Genomic DNA, 13,745 nt, shown 5'->3' with positions numbered 1-13,745 from the left:
AGTACGTAATCGTTTATTGGTCATAGAACATTTGTATGAGCATATCCGAGCTAAACAAAAAGATTACACAAAGCTAAGCACTTATCTGTCTAAACACACAGAATTGTTTCAGGAAAAACAATATGAAGAACACATGTAACAGCTATGTCTGTATGACTATTTTTATGACTATTATTGTTTAACCTAAACGTGGGTAGGCTTCTACATGTTCTATTTACGTACGCTTGCCACAGAACACGTGATCTTATTGAAAACGAGGCTGGTCGTCTGCTCATTTTTGGAGGAGAAGATGTCGAGAAGTGTTTCCGTATTTGCTGCTGCGGTACAGGTACGTACTGATTGTTTTTATCTTTTCTCATAGTATTGTTTGTGTTTGTGTCTGCTGCACAATTCATGTTGTGTTGTGCATCATTTTATACGTGCGTTGTTGTTGTGTCGAGTAGTGATGTGTAAGAGATGAGTGTGTTGTAGTTGTAGGTTACATCAGGGACTAATATGACAGATATATCAGTCCCAGAATATTTGTAGATTTTCCATTGCATTCTTCATGTGATAAACCTGTCATCTTTCACTGAAACAATTTGCATATATCCGTAAGCTTTCGCGGGGTAGTATTCCATACCTCTACCTGCACCTTGCACTTTTCAAACCTTCAAACACTCAAACCTTCAAGTACCCAACGGTAGTGTTACCGTGCGCTTGTGTTGCTGCTACCAGTGCCACCAATAATCATGTTGACCTCTAGAATAGAGGGCAAAAAGCCGTTGACAAACAGTGCACAGCTCTGTTCAGATCATGCAAAATTCTGATATATTTGGATTAGCTTTAAAATAACATCACTACAACCACATGTTACGTTAGTTGAAGCAGCCATTGTGTTAATCAGCATGTATGCGTATGATGACTCACATGTTTATGCAATATGACTTTTCTCCTAACTTTTCAGGGACTGCTTGAATTTGACATCTTAACATGAGGAAGAACTGCGAAGTAATGTATGCAGAAAATAATGAACTGATATTCTTGGCATTTTATTGTTAGTCTCCAACTGTGAATAGAGGAAAGAGGACTTAAATGTTGAAGTAAGTTTTAACTGATTAAACATGTGTTTTCCTTGATTTGGAAAAATACTGTCACAGAACAGATGCTTTAGGAATCAAAGCGAAATCCTAGCGAAATCCTGGCGAGAACGTAACTACATAGCATTAAATGTCCATTGCCGCGTGTACTGGAGCACTGGCTTACCGGAGGGATACAAGGAGGCCTGAGATACGCCTGTGTATTTATGTGTACTGGGTAGCAAAATAGTGATATTTATTGTCAATAACCGAAAATGAAGCTGTTTGAAATTCATTCATGCTGTTTGTTTTTCATATTAATATACATTAATTTATTGCCATTTCCAAGTTACATGTAACACACTGCGCATGGTAGGGCCTACATGTATTGCCCCATGGTGGGGGTGTAAATCTGGTAAGTGATATTACTGTGTATCCTAGATGCATTCACAGGTGGGATAGATTATTTTTATTTATATGTAATATATACATGTTTTATTATCAACTTATGTACTAGTTTATTTGCGTTTGAGGAGTGACAGTCAGATGTATGTGAAGTGAAATTTGGAGCATGGTTGTTATAGGTATAAAATGAATGCAAAACATTAAATTTATGTACCGGTATGTGTATGAGCAGGTATGAGTAACTTTAGCCATAAAGGGATGTAAACTTAGAAAAAGTTGAGTTTTAAAAAAATTACATCTGGCATTTCTCTCTAAACACCTTGTAAACAAGATCGCTAATTAGTGTTTCAGATGAATTAAAGTTGAATTGCCTGGAGAAGACAGTGTGGAGAAGTCAAACAAATTTCAGCAATTTATGCCTTGCACAGGTAATACAGACTGCCATCTTATTTTGCCCTTGTACTATCATTATATATCATTATGACTGTACTTCTTTCTTGAAAAGAGTATAACATGGTTGAAAGAGGGTAAGGTGATAGTATCAACATATTGTGTATGTTTTTGTGTATATTGTACACAAAAATAATGCAAAATCCTTGTTATCTAAAGCACAAAGTATGCCGGTAACTGAATATGCAAGATTTACTAATGTTTGAGAATTGTGTGAGATGCTATTTGTACATACACTATACAGTAATAGTACAAACTAATGAATTTCATGCGAGATAACACTTTAGTAAAATATTTCCCAACAATAAACGATTTTACTGTATGTTACCGATAAATTACATCTGATAATTCCATTTAGCAATAGTGACCACAAACATGTTAACTGCTAATGCTCATAACTGCTTTAGTACACGTATATAGCATAATTTCATTGATAACAAAATTTATTGCTTACATCTTGTTTGTATTGACTGTTCTTTAGCACATACATTGTGTTGCAAGTTTTTAAGGCCATATTCATTCGTTTCTTCTGGGTTTGTCCGGCATCTTTCATCAGTAATTTGAAATCAGTTCAAGTATACGTAGCACGTTTCAACCAGTGAAGGGTTAGAGCAAAGGTGTCATGGCCAATATCATTATCCATCGACATGACATGTGACTGAAGATATGAGACGAGATTTTAGTGATTGGCCTAGATAAAAATCACCTGTAACTACATGTAGGTCAAACTACATATACCTCCAGTGTTCAGTTCAACCAAGTACCCTACCGCAGCGAAGCGAACATGAAGTTGGATTTGTGAAGGTGGTAAACTGTGGCAGACAGAATGTCAGTTCATTATCATAATATAAGAACAAGACATACAGCTTCGGTATGCAATTACGTGCAAATAATGTTTTCCTGGACAATGTCTATGAGTTGTGTGTTTCTTTGGAATCATTATAACTGCACACTGACGCACTGAGGTTATGGACTGCGCACAAAATACATGTACACTATAACATTATGTTTACCACTTGTACTTGTATTAATTCAAGCGTTTGGGTGCACAGAGTAGACTTGTTTCCCTCATTGTTATCATTGTTTCCATAGTAACATGATTCACGGAAATGTTTATTTATTACTTTCACATTATTACAAGTTCCATTCATGAAATCTTTTTAATCTTTTATTGCATTAATTATTACGCTATTATATGAAAACATTAATTCACAGCAAAAACAAGCCTGTGATTGGACATTGGTTGGGGTACAATAGTGGTGAACTAGAATACTAGGTAGAATAGTTGTAGGTCTTGTGAGAGATCTGTTTGCTTTAATGACATTTTCAACATTACTTTAATGCTTTATACTAAATGGTTGAATGTGGCATACTTTTACAAGCCTTCCTTAAATGCTGGTGAGAATGAAGACATTTAATTCCACAGCAGAACAAGCTAAGCACCTCCTTTTTATACATGATCAGAAGATGACGTTAAAAAAATGGGTGTATGTAATGTGTGGAGGTTTGCGATTGCTTTGTGCATAGGTATCTAACATGTTTAGCATTTCATGTGTTTTGGGGGTAAACATGCTTAGGATTTCCGGACTAAAAATATTTAGTGCCCTCTACATGTTAAATGCCTCCACATTACAACCTAAACACCTTTTCTCATTACATGTTTAGCAAACCAAGTGCTTAAAAAGTGAAAGCAAGATTGTGTGGAATATTTTTATAGATATTTTAAAGTGTACTCGCTTTTAAAGAGTGAAATGAGTAATAATCATTTATTCACAGCCATCATCGTTTTGGCATCGCGCCTTCACTGGACTAGTGGATTCTACGCTTTGGTAAATAACGGAGATGATGAGAGCCCATAGCACGTGTTAAGGTTTCTCCCTGGATTGCTGAGACTGCCAGGGCCTTGAATGAGGAGGACGCGTGTTCGAATCCAGCTGTCATTGCTTCAACGGCGGCTTTCAGACACTAAATTTGTCCTGGTAAAACAACCCTACTATGACCAGTATTCTTATTTGTTTTTATATTCTATCCGATCGCATGTTGGAAGGAGTGTCAGCAGTGCGCGGAAGGTCGTTGGTTTCCCCAGGGTTCTGTCCGGTTTCCTCCCAGTATGCATAATGCTGGCCACATAAGGTATTTTGAGTACGGCATAAAAAAGCAACGAAATAAGTAAATAAATAAATCTATAAAAACATCTGAGGGAATCTTAAAATACAAGCCAACAGAGTTGTCAATGTCAGTTCTCGGAATTGATCTATAACACTTCGTAGCAGTACATTGACAAACTTAAATATGGAGGAACAATAAATGATTAAAGTATTTATTAATTCCTGTATGAGACTGCCGAGATAACAATACTGCGATTAGTAGCTTGTCGTTAATTTTTATGTTCACACTACTGCTCAGATATCAAATATACAGCGTCGCACAAACACATGTAATTTGTGTAATACTATTCCTGAGTAGGGCGTAAAACACCAATCAAATAAAATAAATAGTGTAATGAGAGGTATTCGTCTTTTCCGAAAGGCATGTCACTTTATCGGTGTTATGACTAGTTATGAACTGATTTCGAAATATTTATCATTCGTGTACATTTCGCTTCTGTCTACCACGAACCCGATGCACTTTTGTGTTGGAATACGTTCATAGATAAGCCTCAAAATAAATAAATCCCAAAAAGGCTCAACAGTCGTCCATTAAAATCCAGTGTAAAGTGACAGCGATTTCCGAAAACTGTTACCTCAAGTCTAGTCCAGTCCCTAGATCATTGCTACCTCCCCTGTTTTAACAACATGTATAGGGGCGTAGTGACTACCGCCCCTAACTTGCCGCTGTTTCATTGGCTGAAATATTCTCTACGCAGTGGCGCTACATTTAAAATTTAATACTGCAACAGAGAACACAATCGCTTGAGAATTCTCCAGTCAGAAGCATTACACAGGTGCTAGGAGAGTGCGTCTCGTTTTGGCAGTGAGGGAATCCCTTCTTGGTTTGACCTGGGAATAGTTTAATATACCAGGTCCTACATATGATCTGTTTATATTAGTTCCATCCTTCGTACATACGACTGGATGGTTTCTGTTCAAAGTTTGGAAATAGGCGTCGTTATTATCGACACAGAACGTCCATTATTGGTATATTTGGTATACAAATGTCTGTTTCGACGCCTAGATTTAAAAACCTTACTAAACTTTACATTTTGCTGAAGGCGGCTCTCGTCTTAACAGTTGGTTCTAAAGGGGCATAACTTCCACCTACCGCTCTTCCCATAAAGTTCCTGTCTTGTGCAATCCAGTAGTCTGCCATGTATAGGCTAAAGATCGCTGCTCAAGCAGGTTTTGTTCTAAACTGTATACAGACTGATCTACTGTGTTTCAGATACTTACCTTGTGTTGTTGGCGATGAATCTTGGCATCAAGAATGGTCAGTTGATGAGTTTAACTAAGTAAATTTGAAGTAAGTTCCTACAGGAATTTGTATGGAATTAAGTTTTCTTTGCCAAGTACAAAAGTAGATATAATAATAATAAGAACGTGTGAGTATACTGCACTTCGTCCAAGGCTGTACAGATGGCATCCATCTTTTGGAAATCTGAAGAATTTAGGTTTTGTGTACAATCCTAATATGGGCATCCATGGATGAGGGGGTTAGCACGCAAGTCACGAAGCAATGACACAGGAAGCTCCCACCAGTGCCGTCGCTGTGAGGTCAAGTCTTGTTCATGCTGCTCTCCTTTCCGGCCGTACGTCTGCCAGCAATCTGTGGATGACCGTGGGTTTCTCTCGGGCTCTGCCCGGTTTTCTCCCACTATAACATTGACCGCCGTCGTATAAGTGAAATATTCTTGAATACGGCGTAAAACACCAATCAAATAAGTAAATAAATAACAAACCTACCATGTCCGTGATAAATATATGCAACATCATTTCAAAATTGGCCTACTTCCTTTATAGTTTGATGCACTTACCTTTGTCCCGAAGTCCTTAATAAAAGGCCGTTTCAGGAATTCCTCCTTTCAAACTTGTTAACTCTTTTCCAAATCGAAGTCAAAAGTACATGTTTTGTATTAAGAACACTGACACCAATCTCAGATCTTCGTGGATAATAAACCTATCATATGTTTTATGTCTGCTGAAAAGAAGTAAACAATATTAACGTTCAGATTTAAAATAATAAAATACAATAACACATATATTTTATTGTTGAACACTAGCACTTTTATGCCATTGTCATTATAGAAGGTTAGATATACTGTTGGTGAGGATGCAATGTCGATTTTACTGATGACAAGTAGCAGGTAAGGGTAAAAACAAAAGGCTGGCTTTTACTGTTGACAAGTAGTATGCGGATGTTAAAACAGATAGTTGGATTTTACTGCTGACTAATTTGCGGATGTCAAAATAGAAGGTTAGATTTTACTGCTGACTAGTATGCGGATGTGAGAATAGAAAGTCATATTTTACTATTGACAAGTAGTATGCGGATGTCAGAATAGAAAGTCATATTTTACTGCTGAGTAGTATGCGGATGTCAAAATAGAAAGTCAGATTTTACTGCTGACTAGTATGCGGATGTCAGAATAGAAGGTTAGATTTTACTCCTGACTAGTATGCGGATGTCAGAATAGAAGGTCAGATTTTGCCGCTGACTAGTATGCGGATGTCAAAACAGAAGGCTGGATGTTACTGCCGACAAGTAGTATGCGGATGATAAAAAGCAAGTTCAGATTTTACGGCTGACAAAGAAAAAGGAAGTAGATTTTACTGTTTACGAGTCATAGGCAACTAAAAATTGAAAATCAAATTGCAATCTTATATATTACGGAGCAGCCATAAAAGAGGGGGGAGTCGGACAATCTCATTCTTCTGAAGTGAAGACGTGCATAGTAACAGTAGGAATCAAGGGACGCTACTCTAAGCACCAAGCTGGTGAGCTCAACATAGCGTATGTCTGCACCATAAACTGGTCGTTCGAGTGTGGTATTGTGAACAGAAACAGGTGAATTAGTCGCGGCCTCGTATTATATGTGAAGTCTTTGCTTCATAATAGGACTTTTCGATCATCGTTGGATTAACAACGTGTGCGCAGTTTTACTTGAGTTTGGTCGTTACTTCATGGTTGACGTGGAACTGTTATATACATGGAATATATCCGGCTAGCCCGGCTTTAGGAAGTCGCACGTCTTTCCCGACTGATTAAAACATACATGTTCTGATTCCAATATTATATACAAGATAAACGGAGACAAAGAAGGCCAAAAAGGAGGAAATTTGATAAAGAATCATATTAGATGCAAAAAGTTCCACGAAGAAGCGTCCAACGTGGACGCGTCCAATTTCATTGTGAGATCGACATTTGCAAGGTGGCGGAAGTGGTTGACCGCGACTTTCTTGTATATTTTTGTTTTTCACAGTCCAGTGTTTAACCTTTATGTTTATAATACCTACACAACTTTTTTTTATAAATGCCTCTCATAGTCAGTAAACGTACAACGAGGTCAATCTTCTTGTTGATAGACATCCTTAGTCCCCATAATATGACTTGTGAAATGAAACTAGGAACGATGTTGATTCCGAAAAGAGTGGAATTACTCAGGTTTCTGCTAATGGTATCTGTGATTTCATGCCATTTTTGTTTTTGTAAGCATGTGTGCTTTTGCTGCTATCACTACACACAGTATAGCTGCAACTACATGGGCGCCCCCATATTCGGCAAAAACACGCCTGTTAATTTCCCATAATCGACAATGGCCAATAATGCTGTGAAACAGGTATAAAAATAGGTTGATCGTCAGAATCCGAACATTTAAATGCTGGGATGAGTACCTACCCACGTCACGGGGATGTCACTTTGATACTTATCATCACCGGACATTTTGTATCCTCTCGCTAAGAATTTCAAACCCCCATTGTAGTGTTTCAACCTCTTATATCATATCCGGTTTATTCTTATGTAACCGGAAGTACTCGCGTGTACGCGTGTCTGTGGGTTGTAGTTGCATAGTCACATGGTGTGCCGAATACATTCATTTGATTAGATTCGAATCTCCGAGTTAAATCTGTTAACATCCAGTAAAGAAACTAAGTAGGGCTGTCGAATATATTCTTTCCTCTTAATTGCTGAGCAATCAAGACGACGATGATGGCTACCAACATAGAAATTGGCGGAAGTCCAAACTTCGACCCGACGGGTGAAGCGACAACCTGTGCCACAAGATGGCGACATTGGAAACGGTTCTTCGAACTTTTTGTGGTAAGAAAGGGTATTAAAGATGATACACAGAAGAGATGTTTGTTACTTCGCTGCGCTGAGATAGCAGCGCACGGTATTTTTGATACTTTATCAGAAACCGGCACCGACTACAAAACGTTAGAAAAACGTTCGAACATTTCACCCCACACTTGAACATTCCGTACGAACGTTATTTGTTTCGACAAATCCGTCAAGAAGGAGGTGTCAGTCGATCAGTTTATAACCCGGTTGAAACAAAAAGCTACCTGTTGTAATTTTTTGTTCTGTAGACGAACACATCAGAGACCAAACTATAGACAAGTGTCAAGACAGCCATTTAAGAAGAAAATTCCTTGAGAACTTAAAGACTTGACATTAGCTAAGCTAGCTGAAACAGAACGAGCGTTTGAGTGTGTACAGAGTCAAGCAGCTGAGATGTAAAATCAGCAGTAAAATCTGACTTTCTATTCTGACATCCGCATACTAGTCAGGAGTAAAATCTAACCTTCTATTCTGACATCCGCATACTAGTCAGCAGTAAAATCTGACTTTCTATTTTGACATCCGCATACTACTCAGCAGTAAAATGTGACTTTCTATTTTGACATCCTCATACTACTCAGCAGTAAAATATGACTTTCTATTCTGACATCCGCATACTACTTGTCCATAGTAAAATATGACTTTTTACTGGTGTTTCGGGGTCTAAAGGACAGTTAATAAAGTGGCTAGTAACAATCAAAAGAAATTCCGAAAGAAGGACAGTGAATGAAAATGTAAAAGAAATGTGAAATTCTACAGGTGTGGCCGCTATGGCCTCGACATGCAATAAGTGCTGGGAGGGGTGCTGACCATTTTCCTGTAACCTGTAAAACAGATGATTCCGGCAAACTAAGTAGGCCAAACACAGAAATTGTAAACCAGGCTCAAACAAAGCAAACAAAGTAGACGAAGATGACGATGAACATGCGTTTCGCGTAAATGACAATGCGCAAAACGGAATGATGGTGTTTTCCCTAGGATCTGAACCGATAGATATCCTGATCAATTCAGGTGCAAGTATAACATCGTTGACCGGCATACGTTGGATAATTTAAACAGACAAAAACTGAAATCTACACATAGCGAAAAGTGCGAAAATAATCTACGCCTATATTCTGGTAAACAGTTAAGTGTCACAGGCAAATTCACCGCAGACATCGTGACTAACCATAATGCGGTCGAGGCCGAATTTATTGTTTTGAATGGCCAGGGTGAACCGTTACTAGGCCGCACGACCGATTGGGTGTTCTAGAACTCGGGTCTGACTGAAATGCGGTACGGATTGACATTGAATTTTGGAATAAGTCATGTTTTGAAGGAGTAGGGAAACTTAAAGGCTATGAAGCGAAAATTCATATCGACAAGAACGTTCGACCAGTGGTCCAGCCAATACACCGAATCACGTTTCACTTGCGAAACAAAGGGGACGTGAAGCTCAAAACACTTGAAGACATGGATATTACCGAACGAGCCGACGGCCCAAGTCACTGGCTAAGCCCTGTACCAAAACCTTCAAGTGAAATCCGTTCATGCATAGATATGCAACGCGCGAACTAGGCTGTTATTCGCGCGCGACACCCGATACCGACTGTAGAAGAGGTTCTCCACAATTTTACCGTTATAAAGGGCTGATGTTTGGGATTAGTTCAGCCAGTGAGCTGTAGCATGACATTATGCAGCAGCTACTACAAGGATGTAAAGGGGCTCAGAATCTGTCTGACGACATTATGATTGACGCATGAGATATTCGCGAAAACGACTGGCGCCTGCGTAAAGTGCTCGAGCACTTGTCCGAAAGAGATCTTGCACTAAATCCAGAGAAATCCAATTTCGCATGTGAGAACTGACTTTCATGGGAAACTGTCAGGAAAGGGAGTTGGGCAGACTCGCGCAACAGTTGAAGCAGTCGCCGGAGACAGCGCCCCGAGACAGCGTCGGAGGTACGTAGCTTCCTATGATTGGTTAATTTCAGTGCGCGTTTTATTCCTGACGGTGTCCGAACCACTGAGACTGTTAACCAAGAAAAACGTGTCGTTCTTCTGGGGAGAGAAGCAACAGAACGCATTCGACAGATTGAAGCAGAGACTGTTTGAAGCGAAGACTCTTGCGTATTACCACCGTAAGGCAAAAACGTGTGTCATGGCAGAGGAGAGCCCTGTTGGACACGGAGTTGTATCAGGTGACTGAAAGTGGTGAACACAAGGTTGTTAGTTACCCGATCTGTAGTTTGAGTGACTTGGAAAAAACGTTACTCACAGGCAAAGAAGGAGGATTTTGCTCTCGTTTGGGCATGCGAGAGATTCCACCTTTACATTTACGTGACTAACTTTGACTTGCTCACTGACCATAAACCGTTGGAGATGGTTTACTCCAAACACTCGATCACGTCAGCTAGAATTGAGCGCAGGGCACTGAGATTACAATCGTATTCGTTCACGGTTCGCTGTACTCCGGGGAAAACGAATATCGCTGACGCACTGTCAAGATTGACAGAGATAACGGAAAGATCTGTGCCGGCCCGCAGAAAGGTCGTGGAGGAAAACATCAGAATTGCGGCGTATTAGGTAATTTAGTTCTGCGTGGAACGAGAATCGTCGTTCCATAACGTGTGCGCAGACAAGTATTGGAACTTGCACACGAGGGTCACCATGGTATCGTTAAAAAGAATTGCACTTTCGTGGGAAAGTGTGGTGGCCAGGTGTCGATCGAGAGGCGGAACATTTGTGCAAGATTTGTCAACTGTTGAGCCGACCACCGCTCCCTGAACCGACGCAGAGATCAACATTCCCAACTGGCCCGTGGAAAGATTCATCGCTTGACCTAATGGGGCCAATACCGTCCGGAGATCACATCATGGTACTTGTGGACTGCTATATTAGGTACTATGTCGCTGTTGTGGAATCAACAATACCTGCCAACCTGATAAACCATTTAGACAGAATGGGTTTCTACCATGGAATGTCATACTCCATTACATCAAATAATGATACAAACTTAATGTCTAAGGAATTCCAGGATTACCTGGCAGGAAAAAGAATTCTGCACCGTGAAGTCACCCCATTTGGCCACAGGCAAACAGGGATGTCAAGAGACAAAAAACAACAATCCTGAAAACCTTACGAATTGCCCAGTCAAAGCAGACTGATAAAAAGAGGGAGCTCAACAAATTCCTTCTTGCGTACAGAACGACACCCTTCGTCACAACCGGTGTGAGTCCTGCTGAACTGCTATTTGGCCGAAAACTTTGAACAAAGCTACCCGACCTGAAACTAGACAGCCATAGATACGATTCCGAAGTGGCGATCGTGATGCGGAGAGGAAGGTGGTCGGAAAAGATTATGCAGACAAAAGACGCCGCGCTAATGAACGCAACATCGCGGTTGGAGACACTGTCTTTGTCCAACAACAACCTGAAAATAAACTTTCAGCAACATCAAGTCGTAGTACAGGCACCTGACGACACAAGCTATTGTCGCAACTCAACCTTTGTGCGAAAGTATCGCGAAGCTGAACGCGACAAGGCATTCGCTCCTGCGAATGATGAACTAATCCCACCACACGCGACGACACGGTGAAGGAACATTGTGAACCAGAAGCGCATATAACACAAACAAGACCAACCCGTGAGAGGAATCTGCCCTCCAGATTCAATGACTTTGCCATGGACTGATGTTAATTCAACTATTCAACCTTTTGTTTGACGTTTATAGACTTTCAGGTATAGTGTCTGGCTGGTAAACATCTTTAAAGTGATGTGTACTTTTGAGCTATGATCTTAATATTCTTGAATGTTCGGAATTCTCAAAACGGAACTTCACATGCTCGTCTATGTGGACACTGTTGTCTCATGACATTTCTTACCTTGCTTGGAGGAAATCAATTGTGTTATTCGGTTAATCAGTTAGAAGTTTGGTGTTAATGAATAGTGTACATGTCACGCAAGTTAAGAGTAACGTTAAGAAAGCGATTTGTTTTGTATTAATTATTTTCTAAGAAAAGAAGGGATGAAGTGTTTCCACCTCTTATATTAGATCCCGTTTATTATGTAACCGGAAGTACTCGCGTGTACGCGTATCTATGTGTATCTATGTGTAGTTGCATGATCAGCATAGTGTGCAGAATACATTTATTTGATTAGATTCGAATTTTTTAGTTTAATCTGTTAACTTCCAGTAAGGAAACTCAACACTCAATACAAATCATACATCCGCCGAATTTTACACAATTTCCGTTATTTGCACGTCATACTGTACACCTGCTATTACTGGCTGGCAAGTACAAAATTTCTTTATTATTCATATTTCTTATATAACTTATCTAAGCGTTTCCTTTTTCTTTTTCAAACCGCTCTCGCTTAAATGGTAAAATGGTGTATTCCCAGTAATGTTCCTCTTACATTCATCAGGGCGGTCAGACCCATGAAAGTGCTTGTAAAATGGTCAATTACTGGATAAACATTATGAACACGTGCATCATGTTAATGAGTTAATGAAGTAAACACTAAGAAGACACTAATTACAATGACCATCATCTATCGTCTATAACTGTGTTGATCAGACTGTGGAATGCATGTAATTTACACGAAGGTTTTTGATGAGCATTCCTGACCAATTCCTTCCAATTAAAAACTTGCTCCATATGCACAGACTGAAGCTATCACATTCGCTATAGTGTCGAACAAATAGCAACTTGGCATGATATTTACACGCTAAATGAAAAGCCTTTAATGAAAAAGCTGCCTAGAGAACTACTGTAAGGGCATTTACTTTTAAGAACACATAACTTAGTAGGTCAGTTAGGTTAATTAATGCAGATATCCTGTTTATCATGTATAATAAACACGAAAACAATCTTATGACAGGAATTAAACCTTTGCTGAAGCAGAAATGGCCAATGGCCGTCTTTCACTGATTATGTGCAGACGGGTGTCAATTACCTTACTCTCAACGCTGTTTTCAATCACACGCGCCCTGTGTATTTCTGCCTTACGACAGCTCGACTATATAGCTTACGATTTTAGGTTAGCGCAAGTTATCCGGAATTCGTAATATAACACGCCTAAAAGAAAAAAGCTCAAGCGGTGTAACCTTTTTTCTAATATCTCAGTAGTTTTTGTCTTGTTGTGCTCGTGAAGCCAGTACATGATTTTGTTCACACGAACTCCTGCGTGACATCAAAGAAAAATGTTTTTATTACAGAGCTTCGAACCTATTTGTTTAGGCGGGACATTGTAATCACACAAACCTATTAGCTCAGCTTGATCTTGGTTCAATGCAACATGCCAGCTGATAGCGTTAACCATTGCTTGTAGCCCAGTACGTCTCTTTAAGATGCAATGTAGTTCGATACATTTGACTCTGTATCCAAATTGATTTGAATGACCATCTGATTGTTAATCAAATTTACTGAAATGTCAGTTTAACTTTCCCAAAATGCCATCGTCCTTAAACACCATCCTAGGAAGCTACTAATGTCGTAGTGTGATTTATGAATTTCCCCTTATATAGTTGTCCTCTTTTTATTGAGATGGCTTCCTCTCCGACCGTACGTGGGAAG

General features: G+C 39.5%; 1 long non-coding RNA gene across 1 annotated transcript; it reads left to right on the top strand.

The window, feature by feature from the left end:
* Nucleotides 1-257: 257 nt before the first annotated feature.
* Nucleotides 258-12,942, top strand: LOC135468248 (uncharacterized). Its single transcript, XR_010444215.1, has 6 exons — nt 258-328; nt 947-1,082; nt 1,807-1,891; nt 3,690-3,892; nt 5,295-5,372; nt 8,949-12,942. It is a non-coding gene; the product is annotated as an uncharacterized LOC135468248 (long non-coding RNA).
* Nucleotides 12,943-13,745: the final 803 nt, after the last annotated feature.

Source organism: Liolophura sinensis, chromosome 6 (genome assembly GCF_032854445.1).
Source record: "Liolophura sinensis isolate JHLJ2023 chromosome 6, CUHK_Ljap_v2, whole genome shotgun sequence".
Classification (NCBI taxonomy): domain Eukaryota; kingdom Metazoa; phylum Mollusca; class Polyplacophora; order Chitonida; family Chitonidae; genus Liolophura; species Liolophura sinensis.
This window is presented reverse-complemented; position numbering and strand designations above follow the sequence as displayed.